Source organism: Melanotaenia boesemani, chromosome 9 (assembly GCF_017639745.1).
Source record: "Melanotaenia boesemani isolate fMelBoe1 chromosome 9, fMelBoe1.pri, whole genome shotgun sequence".
NCBI classification, from domain to species: Eukaryota; Metazoa; Chordata; class Actinopteri; order Atheriniformes; family Melanotaeniidae; genus Melanotaenia; species Melanotaenia boesemani.
The window spans coordinates 4,613,274-4,626,136 of record NC_055690.1 but is presented as its reverse complement, the minus strand read 5'-3'; the positions used below and the strand labels follow the sequence as shown (position 1 = coordinate 4,626,136).

Genomic DNA, 12,863 nt, shown 5'->3' with positions numbered 1-12,863 from the left:
ATTGATTGAGCCTGCAAGAAAATTCCTCCCAGAAAGGGTTAATCAGGGAAATAACTTTTGTTCATATGAAGACATCAGAAAGCTTCATTAGCCTGTTCCTCATATTTCATTGGCCTCTCACTGAACCCACTGACTTCTGGCTGTGGAAACTTCCATTAGATTCCCATTAAAACGCTATTAGAAGTGAGACATGGATCTGGCTCACCTGGCTCATTTTTCATTTCTAGGTAGATGAGGCATTATAGCATCTGTGGAAAACAGCGTGGTTTTGTAGCTTCTGTGGAAAGAGAGAAATGACAGATACTGTTGCTAAATGGACAAATAAGACATTTAATGACTGTGATGACAATGATATGAATGTGGTCAAAAGAGTGTTTGAGAAGATTTCAAAACAATTTACTGTAGACACATCTGTAACTTATCATTTCAAACTGGTTCATTTCCAAACAAAAGGAAAATAGCAAAGGTCATAACTTACTACACAGCTGGGATCAAACGCCAATTTACAAACTGCAGACCTGTGTCCTTACTATGTCAATTCTTCAAAATTCTGGAAAAACTTTTCAATAACAGACATAAATTACTCAATATAGATTTAGATCTAACAGAGCAATATCAATGGCATCAATCTTCAGTGGAGGAAATCACAAATGCAATAGATAAAATCACAGTGGGGATATTCAAAGATCTAAAAAAAAACTTTTGACTAGACTGGTATGGCATCAAGTGGAAATTAGACTGGATCAGAAGTTATTTATCTAAAAGGAAGCAGTATGTGCAAATGGGAAATTTTTGTTTGTTGTGTTTGGACCTGTGGCGTCCCTCAGAGGTCAGTGTTGGGCCTTAAACTCTTCATGCTTCATATCAATGATAAATGCAAGGTTTCGAAAGTATTCATGGTTTTATTTGCTGGTGACACAAACCTTTTTCGTTGTGGCAGTGACTTACAAATTCTGACACAAGTAATTTTTTGTGAACTTAATAAATTAAAAGCATCATTGGATTGAAATAAATTCTCATTAAACCTGAGCAAAACAAGAATGATACTTTTTGGTAATCACAGAACTAATCTACAGCTACAGATACAGTTGGATGGAGTTATTACTGAAAGAGTAACAGTAAGAGTTAATCCATCTTTTAGGGGTGCTGACAGATGAAAACATCTGTAGGAAATCAGAAATTAAGTATGTATAAAAATGAAAATTTTGACATGCATCGCAGTATTAAATAAAGAAAAACAGGCACTGAATCATACATCACTTTGCATAGTTCTTCCATATCTTATTTACTGTGCAGAAGTCTGGGATAATAACTACATAAGGACAAGCCATCCACTACTCATTATGCAAAAGAAAGCAATACGGATCATTCATGGGGCAAAATATAAAGATCATATAAACTTATTATTCTTACAATCAAGACTCAAAAAATTCAGAAATATTGTGGACTTTCAGACAGCACAAATCCTATTTAAAGCAAAAAACACCCTTTTCCTACCAGAAAATATAAAAACAATAGTCACTGGAAGGGAGCTATAACTTAAGAGATGGATAGATAGATAGATAGATAATCTATCTATCTATCTATCTATCTATCTATCTATCTATCTATCTATCTATCTATCTATCTATCTATCTATCTATCTATCTATCTATCTATCTATCTATCTATCTATCTATCTATCTATTTATTATTGTGTGATTATTTATTTCTAATTACATGTTCGATAAATGATCTAACTGAACAAAAAAGAAGCGTTTTACATTGTATCTATTATTCACTCTCTTCTCATTTATACTTGATGTTAAGCTACATGTGCATCAGCCACAGCTACCGTGGCTCAGACCGGCAGCCGATCCACGCCAACAACCTCTCTGATCATCAGTGGTGTCGCCAGTTGATTCAGTTTAGATAGGGCCAGACAAGAAATAAGACACAGGAGCAGTGTAAAAGCTTCTGGTAAATTTAAAAATGAAAGCTCCCATGCAGATTTGACCATTAATGACAATCATGGACAACAAGAAGTTTATCCTGGAAGAGAAGAATCAAGATTCTCCAATGCTCCCGTGGATATGTAATCGCGCGGATTCAGCTTTGCTGACCAGGGATGCCAAGTCCACGTGTTTCAAACAACATTGGGTTTGTTTTTTGTAAAGTTGCCTGGACATATTGTCAGTCGTGGGCTGCAGTTATTTGGGCTTGTTTTCTTACGTGTAGTTGCTTATTTGGGCTTGTCCTGCTTCCTTTATACAGTCCTCCTTATTCTTTCTCAGAAGTCAACAATAAGGCAATATCCCCTGGCTGCAGATCGGGAATCGGGATTGGTTCGGCTTTTTTTCAGGAACTACTGACCACAGCTCGGTTTCTAGTGGCGAGGACAATGGTAGCATGAAAACGTGGCCAAAAATCAGCCAGAAATGATGAGGTCAGGGAAATGGTCTTGCAGGAACATCCTTTATAGGGGTTATCTTACTAATTGCCTCTTTTTTCCACCTGTTGTCTGTTCCATTTGTATAACAGCAGGAGAAACGGATTCACATTCAGTGTTACATTCTAACTGGACAGAGCGACGTCCCAGAAGTGCGACTGACTTTGAGTCACATAATTATGTGTTCCCTTTATTTATCTTTTTGAGCAGTTGTACGTTACACTTCACATAATCCTGCTGACAGATCAATTAAACAAACACAGAAAACATAAATCCAAACTGGCAGTACTAACAGAAAAAAAGAAAATAAGCAAGAAGAATGAATTACTGAAATAACTATTCCTCGTAATCATGGGAGAGCTGTTTCACCTTGCAGGTGTCACCTTTGAGGCTTCATAAAAAACAGTTTTGCTGATGCTGCAGCCTGAATTATTTATTCATCTGTTACTGATCTCTTCTCCTTTCATAGAATGATCAACCTCTGTCCTTCTCTTATGACTTGTCTTTGAAGAGCAGTTTTTTTTTTTGGTTTTCATTTCACCTTCTCTTTTAGCAACTCCGAAAGAAGAAACTCGTCTCATTTGTTCTATAATCTTTTATAGTTATTTTTCTACCATAACTGACTAAACTAACAGTGTCAAGCTTTAGTTTGTAATTTACCTTCGAGGCTACGACAGCAGAAGAGAAGAGAAGACGTTTGTACATGTGAACTTAGTTTCTCATTATAGGAAAACAGCACAGTTTTCCCTGGAAAAAGCCTCTAGTAGATTCTTGATGTGCTGAAGAGCTGTGATTAGTGGAACTTCCATTCACTTTATCTTCAAATCTGTGCACAGCTGCAAACACTTTTATTTGACTTTGACAAACCCAACTCTATTTTTTTTATTATTGGAAAAATGGATCTATGAGAAATGAATGGACAAGGAGGTCCAGGATCTTTGAGCGTATTTACTGAGGACGACATTCAGCACGACCTTGAGTTGGAAACTGAAAACAACAGAGTGTCTGGAGGAATATTCAACCAGCTGGCAGACCTGAATGTAGGACACACAAAGAAACACAGGAAACATTTAAGAACCTGAAAAAAATGAAAGAAGATGAAGGACAGCTGAAATTCCTCTGTAAAAAAATCCTGGTTACAAAAATTCCTGGAAATGTTGGTGGACATGTGAAAAATTCTCACATATGTCATGAGAATTCTGAGGAAGGTGAAGGAGGGTAAGGGTCAATAGGAGAGCCTGGAACAGATTAAAACTGAGAACAGAAGTGAACCCTGTTCTGTTGAGCTTCCTCCCGTCCAGAAGCTTGCAGCACTCAGTTTGTCAGCAGCCAAAACTTTGATGTACATTTTGCTTTTCCATCCCCTTCCTGTGCATCCTGACTCCTGCTGTGAAAGCTGCTGGTTCAGATTGACCGTTTTTCCACAATGAATTCTTTAAACAGACTTTTTTGTCAGTCAGACGGGAAACAGGCTGAAAACCTGCACCTGCAAAGCTACCAGCTGCCAATCAGGTGCTGCGATGAGCAAGCTGCATGAACAGACTTACTCAATTAATGTTCCCCCCAATTTCCACCAGGCATGTGTGCATTGCATTCCTGCTGCGTCGTAGTTTTGTTACAATCTCCGTGGCGTCAGATACGGAGCTTGCACAAGTGCAGTCTGTCTAGCTGGATCTGCAAGATAACGAAATCAAAGGAGAATTGGAGAATCTTGGATATGTCTTAATCAGCACATTTATGTGAGAGCACTGGAAAGTAGCACATAGTGTGCACCAAGCACTTTCTTCTGTAGTGCTCACTATCGTTGGTAAATGCTGACCCAAATGGACACTGATGTTTTGCACTTACCAGTAGTGACGTTCCAGCATTTGACGGCGATTTGTCTGCTCGGCTTAATTTACAGAATGAATTTCCAACTTCTCATTTTACTTTCTTTTCTTTACTCTTTACTTAACCCCATCTGTAAACTACTTTGCACCCAATGCTGACGCAGGATCCTCCTCCGATTGGCTGAATATGAGTTAGAACGTATGCTTATTTATTTATTTTAAGGTGTATGACTCTCAACATGCTGCCTAATGACAGTGCCGCTCTGTTAATACCTTTTCAGGAACAATCCATCCAACTAAATTCTTCCAAAATCCTAATCCAAAATAATGATCAAGTACATGTTTGCATGTCATCATACTTTATGCTATTAAATGTCTTTAAAAGGCCTCATTTGTGCAACAACGTACTGTGGCCTACACTGTATTAGTCTCAGTTAATAACAATAGAAAGCACCATCAGCACATGTGTTCATTTGTCTTTGCATGTCTCCCCCAAACCTATTAGTATAAAATGCAATTTAGAACACTAGTAAAACGGCTTTTAGATATGCAAAGATATCTTTACTTTGTGCATCTGTTTTTATTGGTGTTTACACTGATACAGTGCACATTTGGCAACAGAAAACCGATTATACTTTGATATCATGGTTTAAAATATGAAATGAAGTAAGGGAAGAGGCTAAAACAGGGATGCAGAAAACCTTTTATTGAAACATTTTATTTAAAGTATTTCTCTCTTGCCTCCACTTCTTGTCCACAGCAGCGTCCTAGCCCCAGGTGGTACTGCCACATAAATGCCTCAGTGCCACTGCTGGCTCGGTAGTTTGATGCCACAGTGACCTACGGTAAACACACATTGGCAGTTCATATGAAAGCAAACATTATTTATGTTTATATGTACTTTATAGGTACTTTGCAGAATCTTTTATCTAAAGGGATGTACAATGTAAATATAGCATTAGTCATATTTGCCAAGAACAGAAAAGATGGAGTTTGGAGTATATGATGCTATTTTGTGTTATAATGTCATACTAGGGCTGGACAGTGTCATGGTTCACAGTCTGGTTTCTGATTCTTATGTTTGGTTTTTGTCTGTTTTGGTTTGTTATGCCTCAGTCCTGGTTTATTAGTTCTGGTGTTTGTCATATTTAGTTGCTGTTATGATTATGGTCTAGGTTTTTGTCTTGTTTAGTTCTATCTTGCTCTTAGTTTAAAGTTCTGGGTTTTTGTCATGTTTAGTTTCCATTGTGTTCATGTTTTAGGTTTTTGGCTTTGTCATGATTAGTTCAGTTTTCCTGTTTTCCCTCATGTGCTCACTTTTCTGTTCTTGGCTTGTTGTTTCACCTGGTTTGATTTCTCATTCTCTTCACCCGCTCCTAATTACTCCCTTTGTTTACAAATACCCCATGGTTTTCAGTTTGCTTTGTCAGATCCTACCACTATTTTGCAGTCACTGATCTCATTCAGGTTACATTGTCTATACAAGATGTTATCCACCCGTGTGCTCCTACCTCCACTCTTATAGGTCACCCTATGTTCCTGCCTCTTCTGGAAGAAAGTATTCACTACAGCCATTTCCATCCTTTTTGCAAAGTCTACTACCACCTCATACACAGGCTATGAGGACACATATGACTGGTTAGAAACCTTTAGAAAGTGAATTTTGCATAAAATGGGACCTTTAACAAACTACTCCATTTCTCTTCCTACTTTCACCATGATAGAACAGTTTGAACCCTGCTCCTAAGCTTCTAGCCTTCTACCTTTTCACCTGGTCCCCTGAACACACCTTCCTCCTTTGCATCATGTCAACCAACTCTCTACCTTTTCCCTTTTCCTGTCATAGTATTCAAAGTTCCTACTCTCAGTTTCTGGTGTCATATTTAATACACAAGAGGGGGGTGACATCAGCGGGCAGAGACGTGACCGCGGCTCCAACAGGTTCACGCTGCTCATGAAGGCGCTGCAGCGTGAAAAAGGTGGAGTTCCACCGGGTGTCATCCTCTAGAATGAGCTTATGTGCTGTCCTCTGGAGTTGCTGCTGGATTTCCACCAGGCACTCTTTGGCCTTGACGCTGGATCTGAAGTAGGTCACTATCCTTCTCACCTTCGTCCTGATGTCTGCCAAAGCCTGTGTTTGTTCCAGTGACTTCTTTACAACCAGATTCAGGCTGTGTGCAAAGCACAGCACATTCCTTAGTCCCATTAACTTCGCCATTAACTGCATGTTTGCTGCATTGTCCGTGATGAGACAGTGGACCTTTTGCCTCAACCGCCCATGCAGTCAACTGTGCGTGCAAGGCATCTCTCAAATTCTCTGTCGTATGCGACTGCTTGAAATGGCTGATACCCAACAGAACACTTGCTAGTTCCATATCCTCATTTACGTAGTGACAGGTGACCCCAAGGTAGTCATCCATGAAATAGATGACCACATGTCCGCTGTTAGGCTGACCGCTTCTGCCTTCTCCACAGCTTTGATGGCTTGTTCTTTTTCCTCATATTTCTTCTCCACCAATGCCTTCAAAGCCTGGTGAGTAGGCAGGGTGTATGTGGAGTCAAGCTTCTGAACAAAGGCCCTGAAGACTTTGTCCTCCACCAATGTAGTAAATGGCTGTGCATCCATAACGATCATGCCCACCAGCGCCTCATCCAATTCAGCTTGCCGCCCTATAAAATAAAATAATTTACATATCATCACCATTCTACAGCAATGGCGTAAGTAATTTATTGAACAAAAAATATTTATTTTGCCAAATTAATAATTTTGTGATGCTGGCCACCTCTAATAATATCACCAACATTGTTAGAAGAAAAGATCAGATAATGAACTGTTCATCTGAGGATGTTGGTGACAATATCAGAGGTGGCCCGCATCACAAAATGATGATTAAGGCGAAAAAATATTTAAATAAAAAATGACTTAGGCCATTATTTTAGGAAGGTGATGATATTGAACAGTTGTTAACCATATTTGACCAGTACTCATTTCATAATGTCTAGCATATAGTGTAGGAATTTAGAATCCTACCTTTGACGGTTTGCTGCACCACCAGGAGCAGGAACAGCAGCAGATGTAGGCGTTGTCTCCGGGTGTTTGGTACACAAATGCCGCAGCATCGCCAACGTGTTCCCGCTGTACGTTATCTCCTGAGCACATATGAAACACTTGACTTTTTTTGGTGAAATCAAATCAAAGTGTTCCCATACGTAGGAACGTACACACTTGGGTGGCACTGGCTCTACCATCGCCCTTTCTCTCTGTCTCATTCACACACCACACCTTTCACTCAGATACAGTCTACACACAATCTCTTACAGCCTCTCAAACACTCTCTAAACTTATCAAAATTTATATGTATATATAATAACCTAACTACATTTATATGTATATCTATATTTCTATGTGAAGATGTGTGTGCTGTCTGTATGTATGTGAGTGTATGTATGTAGTATTTCTCCTCTGTTTGTAACTAAGTGTGTCTATATAAATGTGTGCCAGCTAAATGTGATCAAAATGAGCTAATGCTAATGTGATGCTTTCCCTAAATCTGTTCTCCAAATGTAATGTTGCACAATCGCTAGCAAAATCTCCTCCTCTCAAAAACCCACGATCTGCTAAGCGCTTGGAACCCCTTTTAAATCATTGACAGATTGAAAAGCCCGGCCCCTTCGAATTTCCTGTGGGCTGCTCAACACGCGCTGATAACGTAACGAGGCCTCGGTTGGTCTATCACGTGACTTTTGGCATGCCGAATCAATGCTCAGAGACAATGCTCGCAACACTTCCGTGTCACATGCTTGACACGTGATCGAGCAGATCGGCTCGAGCATAACATCCCTACTTATAATTTTACACAATTAGAAATAGAACAAAGTAAAAATTTGTATCAAAATGTTGTTAAATGTTAAAACACTAATTTGAGTTCTCTTTTACACAGGCAGGAGTCCCCCTCTGCAAACAAACATTTTCACTTTAATTTTTCAGTAAAACCATTAATTGATCTATGTGGTCATCTCTACCAATCATTCCAGTAACACTTGTATGACTCGTGGTGGTGGTGGAACCACTGGTCTCCATCACAATGAGTCTTCTCAAAAGGATAATGTAAAGGAGCCTGGCTCACATATGCTCAGGTCATGACTGTGATCTCACTTTACAAGAGAAACATTTAGGTTGATGTTTTGTCTGTGCACACGGTTGTACAGATGACAACTGTGGTAGTGATGTCTGGCTGGACTGTTTATCGACACTGACTCAGCCAATGATAATCTGTAGAGTTGACCTAAAGGCCTGGGTGGAAAATCGTTACAGGCAGTCTGGGGGTGAATGTTGAGGACATTTCCTTTATGACATGGTATCACTCCAAAACATTTCTAGAACATTTCAGAATTACAGATTGTGTGTTTTAAAGCAGCACAAGATGTGCTAAATGGAGAGCTCTTCACTCCAGCTTCAGGACACTCAAACCTCCTCTGAACAAAACCCAAAGGGAAAATGCATGAAGAAGTGTTTATATGATCAGAGCTCCTGTGCAGTGAGCACCACTAATGGTGTGTTATTCAGAAAATCCATGTTGGCAGCCACTTCAGAGATAGCTGTCAAAGAAAATATTTTTAAAAAATCCAGAGTTTGTAAATTTGATGTGAGAATTTGTATGTATATGTTGTAGATGATGTAAAATGTTTGCGCTTTCAAGTCAAATTTTTTCAAAATTTCCAATTCAGCTACAATATGGGGGGCAGCTAGTGGATGTCCAACTTACCTTCAACCAATCAGAGGAAGTAGAAGCTTTATTTATATTGACGTTCAGTCAGATTCTCAAACCAGCAAGATGTCTAGTTTATTTTTCTGATCAGAAACTGTACTTCTCATTTTTTCAATTTTCACACAGATTTAAACAATACAAAAGGTGGACTGAACCATTCAGGCCTGGACTGAACCATTCAGGCCCGGACTGAACCATTCAGGCGTGGACTGAACCATTCAGGGCCTTTTTAGGGTGCATTCCCACCAGGATAATCCCGGGTACTCTGTTCTATTGATTGGGGAAATCCAAAAAATATCCCACCTTCCTTTCTTTTGGTTTGCTTTCATGTTGAACTTTACTCAAACCACCTGGACAAAGTCATGCAGTTACAACAACTGCTCACTAGGGGTGATTTTCCTTTAAAAACCACTGACCAAGATGAATGAAGAACAAAATCCAGCCATTGATTGGTCAGGACTGAAAACGTCTTGTTCAACACAAGTAGACATTTGTGCAACAATTCTGTTTTTGCTTTGGTGTTCAAACCTGATCCGGTTTTCACTTGAAACCGTCCAGTATGAGCAGCAGAGGAGGCAGCCAGATATCCACCATGTTGATCTGAAAAGCCAACAGACCATCCAGAGAACGAAAGACAGGAAGTGATGCATCGCTTTGTGTCTTTGGTTCTCTGGATGGTTCGTTTTGCTTCCACACTGAGAACTGAACCATGAGACCCCCAGTACGCATGTGGAGTTAGCTTTTTATGTCCACACCAGAGTGAGAATGAGTCTTCACACTACTACAAACAACTGTCCATGAAAACAGCATGAGTGTGAATGTACCCTTAATCTGTAGGCTTTGTGAACAAGTTTTCTCTGAGTGAAATTTATCTTGGATGTGTTGGATATTGTAGATATAGCCGATGTTTTGGATGTGAGGGAATGTGAAACTACATGGCCTTGAGCTCATGGTAGAAACATTTCTAACATGGTACAACCGCATGTTGGTTAGACATACTTTCACCATGTTAACTGGTTTAGAGGTTTTCAGATGATACACACAACCCTCCTCTCCAGCTTCATTTCAGCCCTCTTCCACTCTGAGATGTCTTTCCTTTCAATATGTTGAAGTGGAGAGGCCCATCTGTGCTGCTTATCTTGCTGTGGCGAGGAGCAGTAAACAGTCATTTTAGTGGCTGTCAGTCTGGTGAGGGCAGGCAGTCATGTGGAACACAGCTCTGCATCAGCAGCCTTCCCAGCTGTGGAAACAGAGCTGGCTTCAAGGCTGAGAGAGACACTTCTCTCATCTCCGAACAATCGTTCTGCCTCTCGACCTGCCACATATTGATTCAGGGCTTATTTTTGTCTGATTTCTTTCTCCTTTGTGAACACATGATGTGTGCACACAAAGAGAAACTGATTACTGATCATGTTTTTCCTTGGGGATGGGGTGTGTGTGTGTGTGTGTGTGTGTGTGTGGGGGGGGGGGGGGGGGGGGGGGTTATTCAAAAGCAAGGACACACATTAAAAAGAACCATTAATACAGGATAACCTCTCAGACTGCAACGAGCAACAGTTTGAATCACAGTGACAGCATACACTGAGATGAATACATGTAGAAAATCTGTTTTCTGGGTTTTTTCTAGAGACAGACCAAATACTGACAGCGTGAAAGTATTAAATCTATTAGTAAATAAATGCAGCTCCAATTTAACAAGTTTTTTTTTCTCTAATGCCATTCAATAGCATTCAATAGGCTGAAAGTTGACAATCTTTTCAGACTTCTTTTAGGGAAAGTGGACATGTTGTGATCCTTTCCAGCTTTTTATCCGCTTGTCTTTGTGCTGTGTTACTTGACTTTGGTCGGTTGGTCATTTTCAGTTCTGCCTTTTGTTTAGTTCTGGTATTCCCTGCTTTTGCAGTGTCTTTGTTTGATTAAAATATCTTTATTCCAACCTCCTCTTGTGTTTTCGTGAGTGGGTCCTAGGTCCTCTGCTGCTGTGCTGGCCCGTGACAGTTCATAGTTAACTGAAGCCGATCCCCGCAGCTTTCAGGCCAGAGGGAGCCATGGATGTTGTGTTTAGCATGGAGATATTCACAGCAGTACCGTAACAATTACTTGAGAAAGTAAGAAATAATGGATTACTTGAATAAAAAAACTAATGCTCAATGTCACTAATTACCACAAAAAGTAATCAGAGAAATCTAACATGTTACTTTGTGATGGGTTAAACAGATCACCACTAATTAATCTGATGTACAGCATTTTCTGTGACTCGAGTCACACAGTTCTCACCAGCTGAACACACAATACTCAAACTCATCTGTTGTACAGTTCGGGGAGGCGGGGACAAGTCGGAGTGTTGCATTTATAACAGTCATAGAAAATTGGGATGTTGTATGCTGGTAGCAACTTGTTCTTTAATATATCTTTGAAGAAGTATGAAATAATATGTCCCATGATGACAAAGCATATGTACCTTGGCTGAACCCTGGAGAATTTATCCCTGATGAAACTCATTCGCTAAGCTCCACCCATCTCTTAGGCCTGAGAGCTCACACGAGCACTCACCAAACTATTAGCAAGGAAACTGAGCCTCAATTCTATCTGAACCAAAGGCAGCTGATACTGATCTCATTTTTGGGGACAATTGCCCCAAAGTCATATGTTAAACTATGTTAAACCCAGTTATGTCCAAACATCTGACCCAGACCGTACCATAAAATCCAACTGACATGCTGTAAAACAACTTCAAAAACAGTAATATTCCAGCAGCTGGTGCAGCAGAGTCTTATTTCACCGTGTAGCTCATCAGTATGATTGCTGATCAGAATGATCAATAACAAAGCAAAAGGCAAAAGATCTCAGATCTTCTCATATCCAGAACACAGCATAGTGGGAAAATGTAGTTGGTTGGAGGAGAAGCTGAGGATCCTAGAAGATTCTTCTCTTAACTGAAAGTGTAAGAAAAACCACCAGAAAATGTGAACTATTTCTAAATTATGACGATTATAACCTCAGTTTAAGCAGGAATATAAGCTGACTTTTCAAGAGAAAGTCTGTATGATCTGATCCAGTCTTCACTGGTTTAAAACCTGTTTGAAAACCAGTGAGTAGAAGCTGGACACACAGTTTAGCCGTAATGAAGGTGAATCCTCTATAAACTTGAACAGATTCAGGTCCTCTGAAGGACCCAATTTCAGCTCCTAATGGTAAAGAAAAATGAGTTTCAGGCATCACAGATACTATCTTTGTTTTTTTTTCTTAGAAAGATGAAAGTAGGCATGACTCTGTGTATGTGGCTATGAAGATTATGACTCGGTGCCTTTCTCATCTTTCCCCCTTTGTACAGAATTAATGATAGCAGTTCTATAGACTGGAGATCGGAGAGACCAAATGGGCTGTGAATAAAGAAAGGATTACTGCCTGGAATACTGACACAGAATTCCATTTCTCTGAATAATTTAATGAAAATTCCCTCTCAACGTAGTCACTCCTTTCTCTTTCTTCTGTTTTTCTTCTCTACCTCAAATGAATCCTTTGATTTTTATATCAGACTATTTGTCTTTGCATGCTTATTTTTTTCCTATGAAATCTGGACAATGGAATAAAAGGGGGAGGAGTCTAATAGTATCTGTCCACGTTCGGACTGAAGGTAAAATGAGCCTTGAGGTTGTTTAGAACATGAACCAGACTATCATAGCTGATTATTTTTTATTTGCAGAGCTGCTGCTTTCTGTTGAACTGATGGTATTATTAGTTTTGGTGTAGTTGATCTGGTTGTAAGTAAAAGTTAAAAACTAAGTGAAGCTTCACATTGGGGCTCTAGAGTGTGATCATTTTTCTCATTTTTGC

The 12,863-nt window shown here is 39.6% G+C and overlaps 1 protein-coding gene across 2 annotated transcripts in view; it reads left to right on the top strand.

Moving 5' to 3' along the window:
• The window catches only part of LOC121646213 (seizure protein 6-like), a 179,942-nt gene that overhangs the window by 17,576 nt on the left and 149,503 nt on the right, over nt 1–12,863 (top strand). The window lies entirely within an intron of this gene.